The 22,355-nt window shown below is 43.0% G+C and overlaps 1 protein-coding gene across 2 annotated transcripts in view; it reads left to right on the top strand.

Moving 5' to 3' along the window:
• The window catches only part of PLXNB2 (plexin B2), a 280,779-nt gene that overhangs the window by 691 nt on the left and 257,733 nt on the right, over nucleotides 1-22,355 (top strand). The window lies entirely within an intron of this gene.

Here is a 22,355-nt window from a genome sequence, read left to right as displayed (position 1 = left end):
ATAGGGACACTATATATGTGTACTGCTCCACCGCCATGGGACGTGTCATATAGGGACACTATATGTATGTACTGCTCCACCGCCATGGGACGTGTCATATAGGGACACTATATGTATGTACTGCTCCACCGCCATGGGACGTGTCATATAGGGACACTATATATGTGTACTGCTCCACCGCCATGGGACGTGTCATATAGGGACACTATATGTATGTACTGCTCCACCGCCATGGGACGTGTCATATAGGGACACTATATGTATGTACTGCTCCACCGCCATGGGACGTGTCATATAGGGACACTATATATATGTACTGCTCCACTGCCATGGGACGTGTCATATAGGGACACTATATGTATCTGTACTGCTCCACCGCCATGGGACGTGTCATATAGGGACACTATATGTATGTACTGCTCCACCGCCATGGGACGTGTCATATAGGGACACTATATATATGTACTGCTCCACTGCCATGGGACGTGTCATATAGGGACAATATATATATGTACTGCTCCACCGCCATGGGACGTGTCATATAGGGACAATATATATATGTACTGCTCCACCGCCATGGGACGTGTCATATAGGGACACTATATATATGTACTGCTCCACCGCCATGGGACGTGTCATATAGGGACACTATATGTATGTACTGCTCCACCGCCATGAGACGTGTCATATAGGGACACTATATATATGTACTGCTCCACTGCCATGGGACGTGTCATATAGGGACACTATATGTATGTACTGCTCCACCGCCATGGGACGTGTCATATAGGGACAATATATATATGTACTGCTCCACCGCCATGGGACGTGTCATATAGGGACACTATATATATGTTCTGCTCCACTGCCATGGGGCGTGTCATTTAGGGACAATATATATATGTACTGCTCCACCGCCATGGGACGTGTCATATAGGGACACTATATGTATGTACTGCTCCACCGCCATGGGACGTGTCATATAGGGACACTATATGTATGTACTGCTCCACCGCCATGGGACGTGTCATATAGGGACACTATAGATATGTACTGCTCCACCGCCATGGGACGTGTCATATAGGGACACTATATATATGTTCTGCTCCACCGCCATGGGATGTGTCATATAGGGACAATATATATATGTACTGCTCCACCGCCATGGGACGTGTCATATAGGGACACTATATATATGTTCTGCTCCACCGCCATGGGACGTGTCATATAGGGACAATATATATATGTACTGCTCCACCGCCATGGGACGTGTCATATAGGGACACTATATATATGTTCTGCTCCACTGCCATGGGGCGTGTCATATAGGGACAATATATATATGTACTGCTCCACCGCCATGGGACGTGTCATATAGGGACACTATATGTATGTACTGCTCCACCGCCATGGGACGTGTCATATAGGGACACTATATGTATGTACTGCTCCACCGCCATGGGACGTGTCATATAGGGACACTATATATATGTACTGCTCCACCGCCATGGGACGTGTCATATAGGGACAATATATATATGTACTGCTCCACCGCCATGGGACGTGTCATATAGGGACACTATATATATGTTCTGCTCCACCGCCATGGGGCGTGTCATATAGGGACAATATATATATATGTACTGCTCCACCGCCATGGGACGTGTCATATAGGGACACTATATGTATGTACTGCTCCACCGCCATGGGACGTGTCATATAGGGACAATATATATATGTTCTGCTCCACTGCCATGGGGCGTGTCATATAGTGACGCAATATATATGTACTGCTCCACTGCCATGGGACGTGTCATATAGGGACACTATATATGTGTACTGCTCCACCGCCATGGGACGTGTCATATAGGGACACTATATATATATGTACTGCTCCACTGCCATGGGACGTGTCATACAGGGACACTATATATGTGTACTGCCAAGGGACGTGTCATATAGGGACAATATATATATATATATGTACTGCTCCACCGCCATGGGACGTGTCATATAGGGACACTATATATATGTACTGCTCCACTGCCATGGAGCGTGTCATATAGGGACACAATATATATGTTCTGCTCCACCGCCATGGGACGTGTCATATAGGAACAATATATATATATATATATGTACTGCTCCACTGCCATGGGACGTGTCATATAGGGACAATATATATATGTACTGCTCCGCCATGGTACGTGTCATATAGGGACACTATATATATGTTCTGCTCCACCGCCATGGGACGTGTCATATAGGGACACTATATACCGTATATGTACTGTTCCACTGCCATGGGACGTGTCATATAGGGACACTATATATGTACTGCTCCACCGCCATGGGACATGTCATATAGGGACACTATATATGTTCTGCTCCACCGCCATGGGGCGTGTCATATAGGGACGCAATATATATGTTCTGCTCCACCGCCATGGGACGTGTCATATAGGGACAATATATATATATGTACTGCTCCACTGCCATGGGACGTGTCATATAGGGACACTATATTTATGTACTGCTCCACTGCCATGGGACGTGTCATATAGGGACACTATATGTATGTACTGCTCCACCGCCATGGGACGTGTCATATAGGGACAATATATATATGTTCTGCTCCACTGCCATGGGGCGTGTCATATAGGGACACTATATATATGTTCTGCTCCACCGCCATGGGACGTGTCATATAGGGACACAATATATATGTTCTGCTCCACCGCCATGGGACGTGTCATATAGGGACAATATATATATGTACTGCTCCACTGCCATGGGACGTGTCATATAGGGACACTATATGTATGTACTGCTCCACCGCCATGGGACATGTCATATAGGGACACTATATATATATGTACTGCTCCACTGCCATGGGACGTGTCATATAGGGACACTATATGTATTTACTGCTCCACCGCCATGGGACGTGTCATATAGGGACAATATATATATGTTCTGCTCCACTGCCATGGGGCGTGTCATATAGGGACGCAATATATATGTACTGCTCCACTGCCATGGGACGTGTCATATAGGGACACTATATATGTGTACTGCTCCACCGCCATGGGACGTGTCATATAGGGACAATATATATATGTACTGCTCCACCGCCATGGGACGTGTCATACAGGGACACTATATATGTGTACTGCCAAGGGACGTGTCATATAGGGACAATATATATATATATGTACTGCTCCACTGCCATGGGACGTGTCATATAGGGACAATATATATATGTACTGCTCCACCGCCATGGTACGTGTCATATAGGGACACTATATATATGTTCTGCTCCACCGCGATGGGACGTGTCATATAGGGACACTATATACCGTATATGTACTGTTCCACTGCCATGGGACGTGTCATATAGGGACACTATATATATATGTACTGCTCCACCGCCATGGGACGTGTCATATAGGGACAATATATATATATATGTACTGCTCCACTGCCATGGGACGTGTCATATAGGGACAATATATATATATGTACTGCTCCACTGCCATGGGACGTGTCATATAGGGACAATATATATATGTACTGCTCCACTGCCATGGGACGTGTCATATAGGGACAATATATATATATATATGTACTGCTCCACTGCCATGGGACGTGTCATATAGGGACAATATATATATGTACTGCTCCACTGCCATGGGACGTGTCATATAGGGACAATATATATATGTACTGCTCCACTGCCGTGGGATGTGTCTTCACAGTGATAACATTGCACTGCTGTGGGATGTGACCTGTCTGGCACACAGGCTGTGATCTGCTTTTTCTTAACCATCATGAGACACATTTGCCAGCTGCCAGGTTCATTGTCATCGGTGACTTGTCCCATTGCCACATACGATATATGTCACATTATCTGTATAGCTACAAATGGTTTTGATCACATATTGGTGCCTGGAGGAATGATTATTGTTATATGGCCATTGCCAGGAAGAAATTGTATGTGTTCTTTACTGTACTGACAGTAGTATGTCCTGCTACCCAGAAGGTGTCTGGAGGGGCATGGCCTTACAAGGGGTTCGACATCAGGGGTGCATGTTATTAACATAGTGCATAAACGTTACAATAATAAAGGTTGTAAGGTTATCAGATTGGGAAGGTGTCAGAATGAGTGTGCATTCTGTGTCCCTGGTGTGTCAGACTGAGGGCCATGCTATTATAAGAAGTGACGAAAGAGACAAGCAATATATGGGGGAACAAATGATGCAGAGTGCAATAATGTGGGAGATAAATGAAAAGGACGTGACGTAACGGAGACAGAGAATGAAGTGGCGTGCCATAACGTGGGCGATGAATAAAGGGGCGACAGTCGTGGGGGCAATGAATGAAGGGGCATGTGTTGTAAGGGGTGTGCAGTCCTCTGGGGGCTACAACTGGCAAGACAATGAATAACAAAGCGATATCTGTATGATTGATTAGTGTACAATTGTAAAGGGTTGCCATTAAATGGGTGAGCTTTCTCTATTATTTCTGTAAAAAGATGAAAACAAAATGTGTTAAATATCTGATGTCGTGAAGTCCTCTCGGTGTTTTGTATCTGATGTCGTGCAGTCCTCTCGGTGTTTTGTCTCTGATGTCGTGTAGTCCTCTCGTTGTTTTGTATCTGATGTCGTGCAGTCCTCTCGGTGTTTTGTATCTGATGTCGTGTAGTCCTCTCGGTGTTTTGTATCTGATGTCGTGTAGTCCTCTCGGTGTTTTGTATCTGATGTCGTGTAGTCCTCTCGTTGTTTTGTCTCTGATGTCGTGTAGTCCTCTCGTTGTTTTGTATCTGATGTCGTGTAGTCCTCTCGGTGTTTTGTATCTGATGTCGTGTAGTCTTCTCGTTGTTTTGTATCTGATGTCGTGCAGTCCTCTCGGTGTTTTGTGTCTGATGTCGTGAAGTCCTCTCGGTGTTTTGTATCTGATGTCGTGTAGTCCTCTCGTTGTTTTGTATCTGATGTCGTGTAGTCCTCTCGGTGTTTTGTCTCTGATGTCGTGTAGTCCTCTCGGTGTTTTGTGTCTGATGTCGTGTAGTCCTCTCGTTGTTTTGTATCTGATGTCGTGCAGTCCTCTCGGTGTTTTGTATCTGATGTCGTGTAGTCCTCTCGGTGTTTTGTGTCTGATGTCGTGTAGTCCTCTCGGTGTTTTGTCTCTGATGTCGTGTAGTCCTCTCGGTGTTTTGTATCTGATGTCGTGCAGTCCTCTCGGTGTTTTGTCTCTGATGTCGTGTAGTCCTCTCGTTGATTTGTATCTGATGTCGTGCAGTCCTCTCGGTGTTTTGTATCTGATGTCGTGTAGTCCTCTCGGTGTTTTGTCTCTGATGTTGTGCAGTCCTCTCGGTGTTTTGTATCTGATGTCGTGTAGTCCTCTCGGTGTTTTGTATCTGATGTCGTGCAGTCCTCTCGGTGTTTTGTATCTGATGTCGTGTAGTCCTCTCGGTGTTTTGTATCTGATGTCGTGTAGCCCCCTCGGTGTTTTGTATCTGATGTCGTGTAGTCCTCTCGGTGTTTTGTGTCTGATGCCGTGTAGTCCTCGCAGTGTTTGTTTTGTAGGTTAAGGAAAGGACATCTGTGATCTCTCTAGACATGTTTGGTCTTGCTTGTTTTTTGCCATTGCTGGCGTGAGTAACCCCCAATTTCCAAACTTTGCAGTTTGTTGAGAACAGGTAGAAGAAGATCAGATATGCATTGCTTTGGTTTTACTGATGGTGCCTGAGCAATTTACAGTTTAGTATTGTTATGCCGAAGAATCTGTTTTACTGTTTCTTGTGATGGAATTTTAGAATGTAATCAAGTCTTGAGCCCCTAGGAGAGCTGTCTGTACAATGCTCCAGGGCCCTGGATCTGGAGGAATTTAAGATTTAGATTAATACCAGATTTCATCTGCTCTATAAGGTGGGGTGTAACTAACAAAACTCCTTTCTGTGCATTTTTTTCCCTGTTTAATTACTACAAACGCTTTGACTGTCTTAAAGCCTGGCTTGTGTTTGTGATCTACAAAATCCTGTATTATCTAATCTGTCAAATTCATTCACCTGCATAAAACCCACTTTGTGTTAAATTCCTAAATTATTGTGGGATAAATTACATTTACACATTGAATATAGTAACCGCAGTCATGTTAGTGAGGCTGTATTAATCTGTCACTTTAAATCTTAATTTGCTTCTCATTATGGTTAAAAGTGCGGTGTGAATACTGGATGTGAATCGTGTCTCTGATGGGTGAAATACACACACTTCTGGTACATTTGTGGAAGTGGTAGAGACATTGTTTCCTTTTGTGAATAAGTTATAAATACTTTGTAGCATGTACCTTTGAGATCACCCTCGCTAAAGAGAAAGCTACAGGGCAAATTAGGTCTTGCAACCTTACAGGGGGGTTGTGCACTACTAAACAATCCCTTACTAATAACCCCAGGGTGCATCATAAATAATGAAAAAATATACGGTATATTTATACTTTGACTTTTTTATGCAAAGTAAAAGCTGCATTTCACAGTACCATGTAACTCACAAAAAAATGCCTTATATATAATGTCCCTTTACCAGGGCTTCAAGTACCACTTAATATGAAACGTATAAATCACTTTTTTTTGGAAATTATAATCAATGACTAATTGCCAAAACAGGTGGTGCTTCAATAAAATAACATTTATTAAACATAAATTAAACTCAATAAACATATAACATAAATAGACATAAATGTACAAAAAAGTGCAAAATCCATTAAAAGAGGGACTTAGCCGCCATGGAGCAACCACCAGTTTCCTGAAACAGTATGGTAAGACTATGTACAAAATTCATTTAAAAAGGCTAAACCCCACATACAATAGCATCTAATTCAGATAATAAAGTGAAATGCCGCAGCTTTTGCTAATGATGTAATGCTATAGTAAACTGATGTCCACCAACTTTGGACTATCTCGTATTGCGGCACCTACATTTAATAATGTGATGCATTATCTAGTTACCGAAGGTGTAAGATAACTATTTGTTCAGGGGAAGCAAAGATTGAACCAAAAGTAATAAAGACATATTTACCAGCGTGATGTGGCGTGGTTGCTCTCGGCGTCCCTCTGCCCCGACGCGCGTTTCACTGACCGCTTCTTCAGGAGGCGTCTTACTTACAGTACCAGCAAAATCTGAGATTTCAGAAAACTCACTAACACAATTTTTTTTTTTTTTTTTACTGAATTGGAAAACTGCTGAGTTCTTGAAAACTGCAGCATGTCACTTCTTTCAGCATTGTTGCAGTGTTTTTTCATCCATAGAAAGCAGTGAGTAAGTGCAAAAAAGGTAGCAAAAACGCAGGTATCAGGCTTTGTTCCTGAGATTTCTGCAGCAACAGGCACTAAACTGTAAGAGCATGAAAAATACAGCAAAAAAAAAAAAAACACAGCAAAACCTTTTTTTTAAGCATCTGCTTTACTTCCAAGAGAGTAGGTTTTGCCAGCAGAAAAAAACTTGCAGCAAAAAACACAACATGTGAACATAGTCTTATTCTTCAGTTTGGGATATAGCTCGGGGTCTGTCGGTATTTTCAGTCTTATTTGCATATCAATTCAAATGCTGACTTCTCAGTAATGGAAGAACAGACTTGCCATGTAAAGGTATTGCTGGACTGAAAGAGCTGCATGCACGTATAAATAGTTTGAGTGGTGAAATCCTTCTCACAGATTCTGTCTTAAGGGAATCTATCAGCAGGATTTTAATATGCAAACTGAAGACAGCAGGAGATAGAGGCTGAAAAACAGAATTCAGGGATGTGTCACTTGTCAAAGTTTGTGCTGCTTACTAACTGTGAAGGATTCATCACTAAGAGATTAACATTTCTGGATTGTCCAGCAACTAAGCAGCTCACTGTCTATGGACTTTGTACACAGAGCCTGGTGGGGTTATCTTTCTCTGCTCTGCTTCATGCTAAATCTCAAAGCTCTGATTGTGTCAGATCGGCTGCATCCAGTAATCTAAGGCTACGTTCACATTAGCGTTAAGCTAATGTGCGTCGGGTTTGCGTCGGCGACGCAGCGGCGACGCATGCGTCATGCGCCCCTATACTTAACATGGGGGACGCATGCGGTTTTTTTTGTTGCGTTGTGCGACACATGCGTCTTTTTTGCCGCAAGCGTCGGACCAAGAAAACGCAACAAGTTGCATTTTTCTTGCGTCCGATTTTTGGCAAAAACCGACGCATGCGTCGCAAAACGCAGCGTTTTTGCGTGCGTTTTGACGCGTTTTTGCGTGCGTTGTGCGTTGCGTCGCCGACGCAGCGGCGCACAACGCTAGTGTGAACGTAGCCTAAGTCATACATTGTTGGATTCAGCTTCTCTTTGCCTAGGTTACGCTGTTTTTAGATGAGGTAGCAAGAACATGCTGACAGATCTCCTTTAAGGAACTCCTCAGCATAGTATGTGAATTGCGAATTTAAGCCACCCCATTCATGTTTACTAGTGATGAGCGAATATACGGTACTCATTACTCGAGATTTCTCGAGCATGCTCGGGGGTCCTCCATTATTTTTTAGTGTTCGGAGATTTAGTTTTTCTTGCCGCAGCTGAATGATTTACATCTGTTAGCCAGCATAAGTACATGTGGGGATTCCCTAGCAACCAGGCAACCCCCACATGTACTTATGCTGGCCAACAGATGTAAATCATTCAGCTGCAGCAAGAAAAACAATCTCCGAGCACTAAAAAATACTCGGAGGACCCCCGAGTGTGCTTGAGAAATCTCGAGTAACGAGTATATTCGCACATCACTAATGTTTACATATAGGGAAAATTCCCAGTTATGCAGATGAAATTGATGTAATATGGATTTGAAAAATAAGCAAAATGGGTCAGTTTCTAAACTGAAAACAAAAGCAACGTATGGCTGAGTGATAATTTTGCCACCGTGCTAGTACTGTATTCTTGAGTGGATTTTTTGGGGGAACTCCAGACAGAAAATCCCTGAATTATCCCCAACTTCTGAACATAGCATAATGTGGACATGACGTCTTCTCCGGGTCTGCTCTGAAACCCGCTTGGAGTAGCGCCGTAAAGATGCTCAAAAGATTGAACATAATATGCATTTGTGTCAAAACAACTTATGTTCAATCTTTTGATCATCTTTTAACCACTTCAGGTTTCAGAAGACCTAAAGCTGGTGAAAGAAGTGACCTAACTATTCATCTGCCATCTTCTGCTTGGAAGAAGCACAAACTAAATATAGATGTCTAAAAAGATGATTGCCGGCTTTTGTAAAAACATCGCATAAAGTACTGACGTTTCCTGAAGCATGTTCCGCTTTAATAACTGCTTCATCTGAGTTTGCAAGATGTCCTGTACCCATACCCGTAGGGCTCATTCAGACATATACGTTTTTCAGATACGTGTTCTGTGTTTTCCGCTGATAGAACATTTACCCATTAAAGTCTGTGGTGCTTTTGACATGTCCATATTTTTTTTTTTTTTTTTTGTGGACTGTGTGGCCACAAAAAAATCAGAGACATGTCACCGATCAAAATTGCACACTCAATCATGTCTATGGGTCTGTGACAGTCAAAGTACAGCACATGGATGGCACCAGTGTGCAGTCCGTCTGTGGTCCTTGATTTAACACCTTCACGAGTAAGGAAATCTTTTCTCTTTATTTTTTCATACGTGGAAACCTTTGATGAAACAGTGGTGGTAAAGACTGACTTGATGAAAGTTCTACAACTTTTCCATTTATTTTACATGACGCCATTCAGTTAAATTAAACCAATTTTTTGTCACAGGAAATCTGCATTGTAAACGTTCACCCAAATTCTCAGGCAAACGATCATTTTGTCCTATTTGTCTGCAACACAACCACTTTGCAGTCATTTGATGCTGTGTAGCCCTAGCCTTAATGGTGGCATTTGCAAAGCACATGCTATTACTATTTGATCACTAGGAATTCAAGCACAGAACCCCCTTTCTGACCCCTTGCATTTGTCTGTACAACCGCCCAGTCCTAGTTTTTTGTTGTAGGTCTCATCATGTATCTCGTGATCGGACACCTACAAATCAGTTTGGTTATCTTGGGTCAATAAGTCTTGCTTTGCTGGGGTCCCTGCTTTGTGCGGTTGACACTGTGGTCTTGTGATGGTGCAAAGCTGTATGATTTCATACCATCTTGATCTAAACATGCTTGTGGTCAGATTGTAATATGGCTGTGGGATTATAGACAGAATTTTTAATGAAAACCTACTGTAATGTTCGTGAGTTTCATTTAGAGCACAAACACTTTTTTTTTTTCTTGCTGAGTACACTTCTGGCCATCCCAAGAAAGCGCCTGCTTTAAAAGCAAATCTTTGTGTTGTCAAAATTGTTGTAGTCCTAAAGGCCCCGTCTCACATAGCGAGATCGCTAGCGAGATCGCTGCTGAGTCACAAGTTTTGTGACGCAACAGCGACCTCAGTAGCGATCTCGCTATGTGTGACACGTACCAGCGATCAGGCCCCTGCTGTGAGATCGCTGGTCGTGTCAGAATGGCCTGGACCTTTTTTTGATCGTTGAGGTCCCGCTGACATCGCTGAATCGGTGTGTGTGACACCGATCCAGCGATGTCTTCACTGGTAACCAGGGTAAACATCGGGTTACTAAGCGCAGGGCCGCGCTTAGTAACCCGATGTTTACCCTGGTTACCAGCGTAAATGTAAAAAAAAAAAAAACGTACATACTCACCATTTGTTGCCCGTCAGGTCCCTTGGCGTCCGCTTCCTGCTCTGACTGAGATCCGGCCGTAAAGTGAGAGCAGATCACAGCAGTGACGTCACCGCTGCGCTCTGCTCTCACTGTACGGCGGCTCAGTCAGAGCAGGAAGCAGACGCCAAGGGACCTGACGGGCAACAGATGGTGAGTATGTACTGTTTTTTTTTACATTTACGCTGGTAACCAGGGTAAACATCGGGTTACTAAGCGCGGCCCTGCGCTTAGTAACCCGATGTTTACCCTGGTTACCCGGGTGCTGCAGGGGGACTTCGGCATCGTTGAAGACAGTTTCAACGATGCCGAAGTCGTTCCCCTGATCGTTGGTCGCTGGAGAGAGCTGTCTGTGTGACAGCTCCCCAGCGACCACACAGCGACCACACAGCGACGCTGCAGCGATCAGCATCGTTGTCTGTATCGCTGCAGCGTCGCTGTGTGAGACGGGGCCTTAAGTCTTAAAATCTCTGACAAATGCTTTAGAGGTTGTGACGCACCAGGAAACATGAGTCACATATGGTGGTCCTGCCCGGTGGTTACTGATCTGTGGCGGGAGGTAAAGCTTTTACTGGATGGGATGATTGGAAAAGAGACATTAATGAACCCACTGACCCTCCTTCTGGGATTAAAACCGCAGGGGTTATCTAAAAAATTACACAGACTGGCGGTGTTATTGGGAATGGCAACCAAAATACACATAGCGTCAAAATGGAGGTCTCCTACACTTTCAATATCTCTTGTCAAAGATAGAATGAACACTATCATGATATATGAGCGCATTCAAGCGACGAGAACTGATAGCTGGAATTCCTTTTTCCAAACCTGGTCGCCATGGCTCGAACTATATCCGGATGGTCAAATGAAGTTGGCTCTCACCCTGTCTCCCTGAGATGTTGCTTTTTATTTTTCTCTTCGAAGGAGTGGGGATCCTGAACTGGATAATATTGATAACCGATCGATACTTGTTGATATGTGAGAATATTATTGTAAAATTGTAGAGTGGTTTTATACTGTATTCGGTCTTGGACTTATCCCCTTTTGTTTCTGTCTTGTTTTTGTCTTGTCTTTCATTAATCAACATTAATACTTCCCCCATACATTACAATGTTAGTGTTGATACTTATGTAAATTTTGTATTTTCAGTACTCCCACGTTGGGAGATTATTGTGAAATTTTTATTTTCCAAATAAAAATATTGAAACAAAAAAAAATATACAGGTATCTAGCTCCTGATTGTTGCTTTGAGTTGTATAATTAATACACGCCAATCAATATGTGATGTTCCATGGTTTGATGTCTGCTGGCAGAAGACAGCCTGCAATCTGCTGTTAGATGCCGGACAACACTCTTTCTCAAGACGTATAAACATTTTCAGATTTTTTTCCAAATCTATAGAGAGCAATTCCTTGCAGATTTATATACTTTCAATGTGTCTTGCTTGAAGACAACCTCAGCCTGTGGGCCCTAATTTTCTGGATCCTGCCTACAAAGAGGCTAATTAAAAACCTCTAAATAAACGGCACAAAAAGAAAAATCTCTATATGTATTAGCATTTGACCTTTCTGAGTGTTGTAGCACTATAGAAATGAATGAGGCCAATACTACAAGCAAGTATCAAAAAATACAGCAAATCTGACTTGCTTGCATGTGTTTGTTGCAGAATTCCCCTATATTGTGCCGTGATATAGCAGCGATACCAAGTGAACTTTGGTTGCACAATGGCTGTCGCGGTGTAGCCCAAACCTCAGTGTTTTCCTGACCTTTTTAGTCACCCACTTTGCAAGGAGGGTGCCCATAAACCAAAAGTATTGCCTTTAGAACTAATTTCTCACCGGATATTTACTTTGTGGCTTTACCTGGTAGTTCAGTTGAGGTGCAGACAATGTGGTTTGTGAGGTTTATTGATGCTCCGGGTTGCATGCATAGTATATAACCACAGCTTCTGTGTAATAGTCGCACAAGCTGGATGGTTTACTTGGCTCCTCTTCAATCTGAATGAATAATTCTATGTTCAAGATACATAATCTAACATTTAGACATTGGACCTAAACGTTTTAGCTTAAATATTTTGCTGACTAATTTTTGATAATTATTTGCAACTTTCTTAGTTTTGTGTTTTCATGTTTGAGGATTATCTATTATGTAATAAAATGATTGTATTATTGAACATTGTGCAACTTTCTAATAAACCTCAATGACTTTCCTTTCAATATACAGTCCTTAAAGGAATTTTCCATTATTATTTGTTTGTAAATCCCAGGCTTACCTAGTGTAAAACTAGCAAAATGAGTTTGTCAGTAACCACTACTCCAATGCTGCCTCTTTGTTCCTAGGTTGTTATTGCCAGGCTGCAGTGCTAATGATACATTACTACTTGTGACCGCTGCAGCCAATCACTGGGCTCTGCAGTTATGCAGATCTAGTTGGCACAAGTATGTTAAGCCCAGTGATTTTCAGTTGCCCTAATGTGTTCGCTGTGTCCAATTTTGCACTTGCCAGATTCAAAAGAGCACAGTATGAACGTGTTACCATAATCTATAGCTACAGTCTTGTGTCTTTTGGTTATCCAGAATTTACATGAAAGAATAACAGTGTGAAGCGAGGCTGTTGGTGAGAGACACAAATAACTAGTGATTCTTTTATGTAATGTTAAAGGAATAGTGACAGGAACATTCTTAATAATATTCTGAAGGGCTGCATTCCTCTCATGGATTATCAGGGCTATGGCAGGGGTCTAAAATAGCTCATAATAACAGCAATACATAGGACATTAATATGCAGGGTGTTTCTGGCCATCCCACTTGGTTATATTGACAAAGATGATCTGAGATGTTGCTGGTAGTCTACTCTATTCTTGTACACATCAGAAAGGAGCGTTAGGAGAGCACAGCCAAACAGTATGAATTGCTCCTAAGCTGAAGGAATACTGCATTGTTTTGTGCTGGCAAGTTTCCTTTTCAGGACTTCTGTACGCTCTATTATCCAGGATATGAATCGGTCTTTGCCAGTGTTGCTGATATTTGACTAATCCGCAAGGAAAGTTTGTTTTGATGCATTCACATTCTGATCCATTATTGGCTTCCTGACAGTATAATTTGTAAACCCTTGCACTTGTTCAGCTCCGTGGGAGCCTTTTAACCCAAGGTTTAATTGTCCTGCGAATTAAGTGCATTCACATTACTATTGTATGAGGCTGGCCAAATCAATACCTCGTGCGCACTCTGAAGGCTTTTTACTTCTCATTGTGCAAACTAATTCAGAAAAAGAAACCACGTTCTTATTCGAATGAATACATGAAAATATCATAGACTAGTGGAAACAGTTACACTTTTTATTCTATTACTGTCATCATTCATTTTGCATTTAAGAATGATGCATGAAAAATGGGGGAAGATGCCTCAGGAGTTGTCTGTGACTGGTCATGCTTCATAGGGAATGGTGAAGCACATACTATTGACCATCATTATAACTCTCTATATGAAAGGCATATTTTGCATATGCCTAATAAAATGAATAGATTTTCTGATATTTTAAGTATATTGCTTACAAAGAGGACATGGAAAACAATAGCTAAGTAACCTATACTCACTCTTAGGCCGGCGTCACACTCAGCGTATGTAAATACGGTCCGTTTTTTACAGCCGTAATACGCAGAAATGTTCCCAAAATAGTGATCCTTATGTCATCCGTAGGCAGGGTGTGTCAGCGTATTTTGCGCATGGCATCCTCCGTATGTAATCCATATGGGATCCGTACTGCGAGATTTTCTCGCAGGCTTGCAAAACCGACATCTAATGGATTTATGTGCTCAAATGTTCGGCAAAACATATATACAGCGGGGGGGGGGGGGGGTGTGTATGTGTATGTGTATATATATATATATATATATATATATATATATATATATATATATATATATATATATATATATATATATATATATATATATATATATATATATATATAGAAGGTAAAATTGGAACAGCACAACCGCTCACCAGTGGGTGCCAAGCCTCCCGGGTCGAGTCGTCCACCTCTCCACCCAAAACTTTTATACAAAAGAGCAAAAAGAAGGCAGCACTCCAGTCACTTCTCAAGGTGAAAAAAGGGTTTATTCAGCCCACATATTCTGTGCAACGTTTCGGCTCACACTGAGCCTTTTTCAAGCCTTGAAGCTTGAAAAAGGCTCAGTGTGAGCCGAAACGTTGCACAGAATATGTGGGCTGAATAAACCCTTTTTTCACCTTGAGAAGTGACTGGAGTGCTGCCTTCTTTTTGCTCTTTTATATATATATATATATATATATATATATATATATATATATATATATATATATATATATATATATATATATATATATATATATATTTCATTGAGACACACATATATATATATTTATATTCTGTATTTATATTTAACTCAGCGCGAGATATGTGAAAAGCCGGTAATTCAATTGCTGGGTTTTCATTTCTCCTTCACAAACCCGACAGGATATGAGACATGGTTTACATACAGTAAACAATCTCATATCCCTTTTTTACCCTTCGCCACGACAGCACCCCACATGAGAGAGAGGGATCCGCCCCATAGGAACAGGAAACCTACAGAATAAAAGGAGGCGGTCCCCTCTCCTCCTCAGTTTAGGTTTCCTGTTCCTATAGGGATCCCGGCTTACCTACAGATGAAGAGGATGCCTGGGCCATGCACCCGCCTGCGCCGGTGTCCGAGGGAACGGCAGGGGCTGCGGTTCCAGAAGCAGCGGCGGGGGAGCCCCCGCTTGCAGCCTCCCCCCTCGTCTGGCCAAACATCCATGGTCCGGGTCCGGTCACCGTGGGTCCGCCCGGCACCATGAGGACGCGCGCGCTACGGCGGCCAGCTTAATACTTCTGACCGCCGCATGGTAAGTGAGAGCGGCGCGTCTAACCCGGAAGTCGCTGGAGCACTTCCGGGTCGGTCTGGGGAGGCAGGAGAATTCGGCGGCAGATTTAAAAAGCAGCGCTGGCGTCGGACCGGTGTGTGTAAGATGGCTTCACCGGCCGACGAAGCGCACCTGCCCGCAGCAGAACAGCATTCTCCCAGCAAGGAGAGAAGCGCTAGGAGCAGCACAAAGAGTGGTGGTCGACCTCCAGAGAAGGGATCTAACACCAAACGAAATCCGCCTCCAGAACCGGTACCTGTCAGCTTCACTGTGAGTTTTTAAAAGAATCTCTTCCTATATGCTGATATATGTTCCTCCTGTATCCCTTCCTCTAGACTAAGAAAAGGACACACAAGTCCAAGCACAAGGAATGTGCTTTATGTACGCAGCCCCTCCCGGATGATTATGCTAAAAAATTATGTTCAGAATGTATCATACAAACCTTGCGGCAGGAAAATATAATGACTCCATCAGATGTTAGAGCCATAATCCGGGAAGAAATGCAGGGTTTGGCGCAGACAAGTAGCACCAGTACCTGTCGGCCTAGCAGGTCCCGATCTCCAGTTAGTTCAGAGTCAGAGGATGTGCATATATCCTCGGACGAATCAGGATCTCAGCCGAGCTCATCCGAAACTGAAGGGGGGCTTTGTCTTCCCAATAGCAGTGTGGACAATTTAGTGAAATCTGTCAGGAGCACGATGGTGTGCTCAGACGAGAAGGAGAAAAAATCAGATCAAGACATAATGTTTGCGGGGTTAGGGCAGAAAAAACGTAGATCCTTCCCCGTCATACCAGCTATTAAAGAAATTATTAAAAAAGAATGGGAGAAGCAAAACACAAGAGGTTTCCTACCATCATCCTCTAAAAGACGCTATCCTTTCAGCGACGAGGAGCTGAACTCCTGGTCAAAGGTGCCGAAGGTTGATGCCGCAGTAGCCTCTACAACCAAGCAGTCGGTATTACCAGTGGAGGATTCCGGGGTCCTGACAGACCCGCTGGACCGTAAAGCAGAAGCTTTACTAAAAAGATCGTGGGAAGCTAACACGGGGGCGTTTAGGCCCGCTATATCTAGTACCTGCACTGCAAGGTCGCTGCTAGTGTGGATGGAGCAACTGGAGGAACAGATTAGAGGTAAAACTTCGAGAGAGTCAATCCTGCCGAAAATCCCTCTAATTAAAGAAGCAGTAGCATTCCTGGCTGATGCCTCCGTGGATTCGCTATGCCTAGCAGCCAGGTCAGCCGGCCTAGTGAACACAGCCCGGCGAGCACTCTGGTTAAAAAACTGGAAAGGGGACACACAGGCCAAAGCAAAACTTTGTGCGATCCCCTGCCAGGGTGAGTTCCTTTTTGGAAAGACGCTGGATGAACTCCTGAATAAAGCAGGAGAAAGGAAGAAAGGCTTCCCTAACCAATATCTTCCGTCTTACAGGAGAGCCTTCAGAAGACGCCCCTTTACCAGGAACAAACCGTTCGAGCAAAGGGAGCGATGGGAGACGAAATACCCAAAGCAAAAAGGTGCCTTTTTTAGCGGATCCCATAATCCAAAACGCAAATACCGCTTACCAGAAAGTGGGCGGCAGATTAAAATTCTTCCTTCCCAAATGGGAACAAATAACATCTAGCCAATGGATTCTGGACATTGTGCAATACGGCCTAAAATTGGAGTTTGATCGAATCCCTTGGGATTCTTTTATAGTAACATCACCAAAAGGACGAGATCAACAAAGGGCTCTGGAATCAGAGATCCTATCTCTTCTATCTAAAAAAGTCCTGATAGAAGTTCCTCAGGATCAAGAAGGGAAAGGGTTCTATTCCCCTTTATTCTTGATCAATAAGCCAGATGGTTCGTTCAGAACCATCATAAATCTCAAAAAATTAAATTCCTTCCTACGTAATCATACCTTCAAAATGGAATCCATTAGTTCTACCATAAAACTCTTATTCCCTAGGTGTGTCATGGCCGGAATAGACTTAAAAGATGCCTATTATCATCTTCCTATACATGCCAAGCATCAGCAGTACCTAAGGGTAGCAGTCATCCTGGAGGGACAGGTTCGTCACTTTCAGTATGTAGCAATGCCTTTTGGGCTTTCTATGGCTCCCCGCATCTTCACTAAGGTGATATTAGAAGTGATGGCTCACCTACGCCAACGGGACACCTTGATAATACCCTACCTAGATGATTTTTTTAGTAGTAGGAAACTCTATACTTCAGTGTAAAGCTTGTTTATCTAATACGATCTCGTCCCTACAGGAGTTAGGTTGGATCGTCAACTTCGAAAAGTTCCGGCTGAATCCAGAAACCGTTCAAACATTTCTAGGAATCCAGCTAGACTCCGTAAGTCAGAAATGCCTACTTCCTCAGTCAAAAAGACTGATTATACAATCGAGGGTATCAGAGGCAATAAACAACCCCTACATGGCACTAAGAAAAGCCATGTCCTTACTGGGATCATTATCCTCATGTATCCCAGCTGTACCGTGGGCACAATTTCATACCCGTCAATTACAGTATGAAGTATTGTCAGCTCAGGGAAAAGATGGACATCTGGAAAGTAAAATAACTCTTTCCAAAGATGTCTTAGAATCTCTATCCTGGTGGCTAGATATGGAACACCTTTCAGGGGGTGTACCATGGATAATAGACCCGTCTAAAATAATTACCACGACGCCAGCCCGATTGGATGGGGTGCGCATATGGAAGATAGTCTGGCCCAAGATACTTGGGACCAGGCAGAATTGGCGTGTTCCTCCAATTGGAAAGAGTTAAAAGCGGTAGAATATGCCTTAAATCATTTTCTTCCGCAGATTCAAGGAGCAAATGTAAGAATTTACTCAGACAATTCCACCACAGTGGCATATGTGAACCGTCAGGGTGGTACAAGGTCAGGAAGTCTAATGACCATAGCAGCAGACATCTTCCAGCTGGCAGAGACTCATCTCGCATCCCTAACAGCCCTGCACATCAGAGGTGTAGAGAACTTCAGGGCAGACTACCTCAGCCGGAATGAGTTACGTCAAGGGGAATGGACCTTAAACAAATCCATATTCAGAATGATAACCGAATCATGGGGGATACCACAAATAGACCTATTTGCCACAAGAGACAATCGGCAAGTAAAAAGGTTCGCTTCCCTGAACTTCATGGATCACCCAGATATATTGGACTCTCTCCACCATCCTTGGAGGTTCAAACTGGCATACGCCTTTCCTCCGATGTCTCTGATTCCACTAGTGATCAGAAAAATCAGGAGGGAACAAGCAAGAGTGATCCTCATTGCACCGTTCTGGCTGAAAAGACCATGGTTCTCTTGTCTCCAGACCATGTGCCTATGCGACCCATGGATTCTCCCATCAGACAAGGAGCTGCTGTTCCAGGGCCCCTTTTTCCACCCGCAAGTGAAAAGTCTTCACTTGACGGCGTGGAATTTGAGAGGCAACTGTTAAGTTCAAGAGGGTTCTCAGTAGAACTAGTAAACACCCTCTTACTGAGCAGAAAAAGATCTACCACCCTAATATATAGTAGGGTATGGAATAAATTTTTAGATTTTTACACAGTACCGTTCACTAAGCAAGTTCCGATCACACCTATTCTAGAGTTCTTGCAAAAAGGCAGAGAATTAGGCCTATCTGTAAATACCTTAAGAGTTCAGGTCTCGGCATTAGGAGCCCTATATGGATGCAATATAGCAGCTAATAGGTGGATCTCCAGATTCATAAAATCTTGTGAACGTAGTAAACCGGTCCATATTCCCCGCCTACCTCCGTGGGATTTAAATCTAGTACTAGAGGCCTTAACCAGCTCCCCATTTGAGCCTCTAGATTCCATACCTTTAAATGTCCTGACATATAAAGTAGCCCTATTGGTAGCTCTAACCTCAGCTAGAAGGGTTAGCGACATCCAGGCCCTATCAGTAGACCCACCCTTCTTACTGATATTTCATGATCGGATAGTCCTAAAACCAGACCCCTCATACCTCCCTAAGGTAGCATCCACCTACCACAGATCGCAAGAGATATTTCTCCCTTCCTTTTTTGATTCACCTATAACTCCAGAACAACATAAATTCCACACTTTAGATGTCAGAAGAGCCATCCTGACTTATATAGAAAGGTCTCAGACATGGAGGGAGAGTAGGGCTCTGTTTATCTCCTTTCAGGGCCACAAGAAAGGACATGGGGTCACAAGAGCTACCATATCTCTATGGATCAGAGATGCTATCTGCTTGGCGAGATTCCGCCAGTGGGTATAAAAGCGCACTCAACACGAGCCATGGCTTCCTCCTGGGCGGAACAAGCAGATGTACCGATCCATTTAATATGTAAGGCCGCAACTTGGTCTACACCTTCTACCTTTTACAACCATTATAGACTCGATCTATCTACATCTTCTGATCTGACCTTTGGTAGAGCTGTCCTTAGTACAGTAATCCCACCCAAATAAATTACTCTCTGAAAATCTCTCATGTGGGGTGCTGTCGTGGCGAAGGGTAAAAAGCCGGATTACTTACCGGTAATGCTCTTTTAATGAGTCCACGACAGCACCCATTTACTACCCTCCCTAAGTTATGCACAGCTCTTTCTTTTAAACTCACAAATAATGGTTGTATAGAGTTTAAGATATTTTATGTTGCTGAATAAGAATTAATACTAAAACTTTTTTATTCCCTTTTTGTACTCTGTAAACTAAACTGAGGAGGAGAGGGGACCGCCTCCTTTTATTCTGTAGGTTTCCTGTTTCTATGGGGCGGATCCCTCTCTCTCATGTGGGGTGCTGTCGTGGACTCATTAAAAGAGCATTACCGGTAAGTAATCCGACTTTTTTTTTGCATATTCCACACTACTAATGTTAGTAGTGTGTATGTGCAAAATGTGGGCGCTGTAGCTTGTAAAATAAAGGGTTAAATGGCTGAAAAAAAATTGGCGTGGGAACTTTTACCAGGCTCCAGTTCATGAGGACATCCAGCAGAGGGCGCCTCACCGCAACTCAAGGTAACTACAGGTCACCCTGCACTCCATTCATTCCCGGGGTTTTACAGCCATGAGCACTGCTTTAGCACAGCTCCTGGCTGTAAAATGATTTAACCCCTTCAGATGGATTTACTTCGTGGGACGTGACTGATAATCGGAAGGTATGAGATATTGTTAATTTTTTATTTTTACTTTGTTACAGAATGAGGGTCTTCAGCTGGATTAAGAGAATAATAAAATATTAAAACACCCTGTGTCTTTATTTCATTAAAGGACTTTGTAATAATGTGTGTGTGTTTTATTAACCATTTCGTACTATTGGATTAATAATGGATAGGTGTCATAATTGACGCCTCTCCATTATTAATCTGGCTTAATGTCACCTTACAATAGCAAGGTGACATTAACCCTTCATTACCACATATCCCACCGCTACACGAGAGTGGGAAGAGAGTGGCCAAGTGCCAGAATAGGCGCATCTTCCAGATGTGCCTTTTTTGGGGTGGCTGGGGGCAGATGTTTGTAGCCAGGGGGGGCCAATAACCATGGACGCTCTCTAGGCTATTAATATCTGCCCTCAGTCACTGGCTTTGCCACTCTGGTGGAGAAAATTGCGCGGGAGCCCACGCCAATTTTTTACACGATTTAACCCTTTATTTTACAAGCTACAGCACGCAAATTTTGCACATACACACTACTAACAGTAGTGTGGAATATGCAAAAAAAAAGGGATATGAGACGGTTTACTGTATGTAAACCATGTCTCATATCATGTCAGGTTTCGGAAGGAGAAATGAAAAGCCGGTAATTGAATTACCGGCTTTTCTATAGAAGACTGCTACGTATTTCTCGCAAGTCACACTGCTGGTCCGTGTGTAATCCGTATTTTTCTCGCCCCCATAGACTTTCATTGGTGATTTTTTTTTTTGCGCAATACGGTGACAAACGCAGCATGCTGCGATTTTGTATGGCCGTAGAAGACCGTATAATACTGATCCGTAAAATACGGCTGATAGGAGCTGGGACATAGGGAATCATTGGGCCGTGTGTTATGCGTATTTTACAGGTGTATTTTCTGCGCTCATACGTCCGTAAAACTCGCCAGTGTGACGCCGGCCTGATAATATCATGCTGGTCTCGGATTAGTCTTTGCAGTGATGATATGCTAACCATGTGCATGTGATTGTGTGGAAGCCAGTGGTTGGCTTAGTTGTTATATTAGCACGGATGGCATGTGACCGCTGTTAGCCTGGAGACCGTGAGGGAGCACAGGGCATGGGTTACTGCTTTATTTTATAATACTTTTTTCTTTCTTGTGGCTCTAGTAGCATTTGTGCACACCTTGTAATGAACTGGAGTATAAGCTGGTATACATGCAATCTGTTCAAGAAAACCTGAGTTCGAAACAATGAATATACACCCTGCTAAAAGTAAAAAGCAACAGGGTCATTCCATGGTAGCTTACGTTACAACACAATATAGTAACTTACGTTACAAAGATGATGGTAACTTACCTTACAATAAGTTTAATCCATTTGATGGTAACTTACTGTAACGTAAGTTACCATCAGCTTAGTAACGTAAGTTACTATACTGTGCGGTAAGATAAGTTATCTATATTTCTTGTAATAAAAACTGTTGCTTTTAACTTGAGAGGCGAAAATATTTTTTTTAAAGTTGCTGGTACTATGGTGTTTTAATGCAAAAAAAATAGTGCTTCA

The sequence above is a fragment of the Ranitomeya variabilis genome, chromosome 5, assembly GCF_051348905.1.
Source record: "Ranitomeya variabilis isolate aRanVar5 chromosome 5, aRanVar5.hap1, whole genome shotgun sequence".
In the NCBI taxonomy this organism is placed as follows: domain Eukaryota; kingdom Metazoa; phylum Chordata; class Amphibia; order Anura; family Dendrobatidae; genus Ranitomeya; species Ranitomeya variabilis.
Note: the sequence above shows the minus strand (reverse complement) of the source record. Positions and strands in the feature narration are given on the sequence as shown.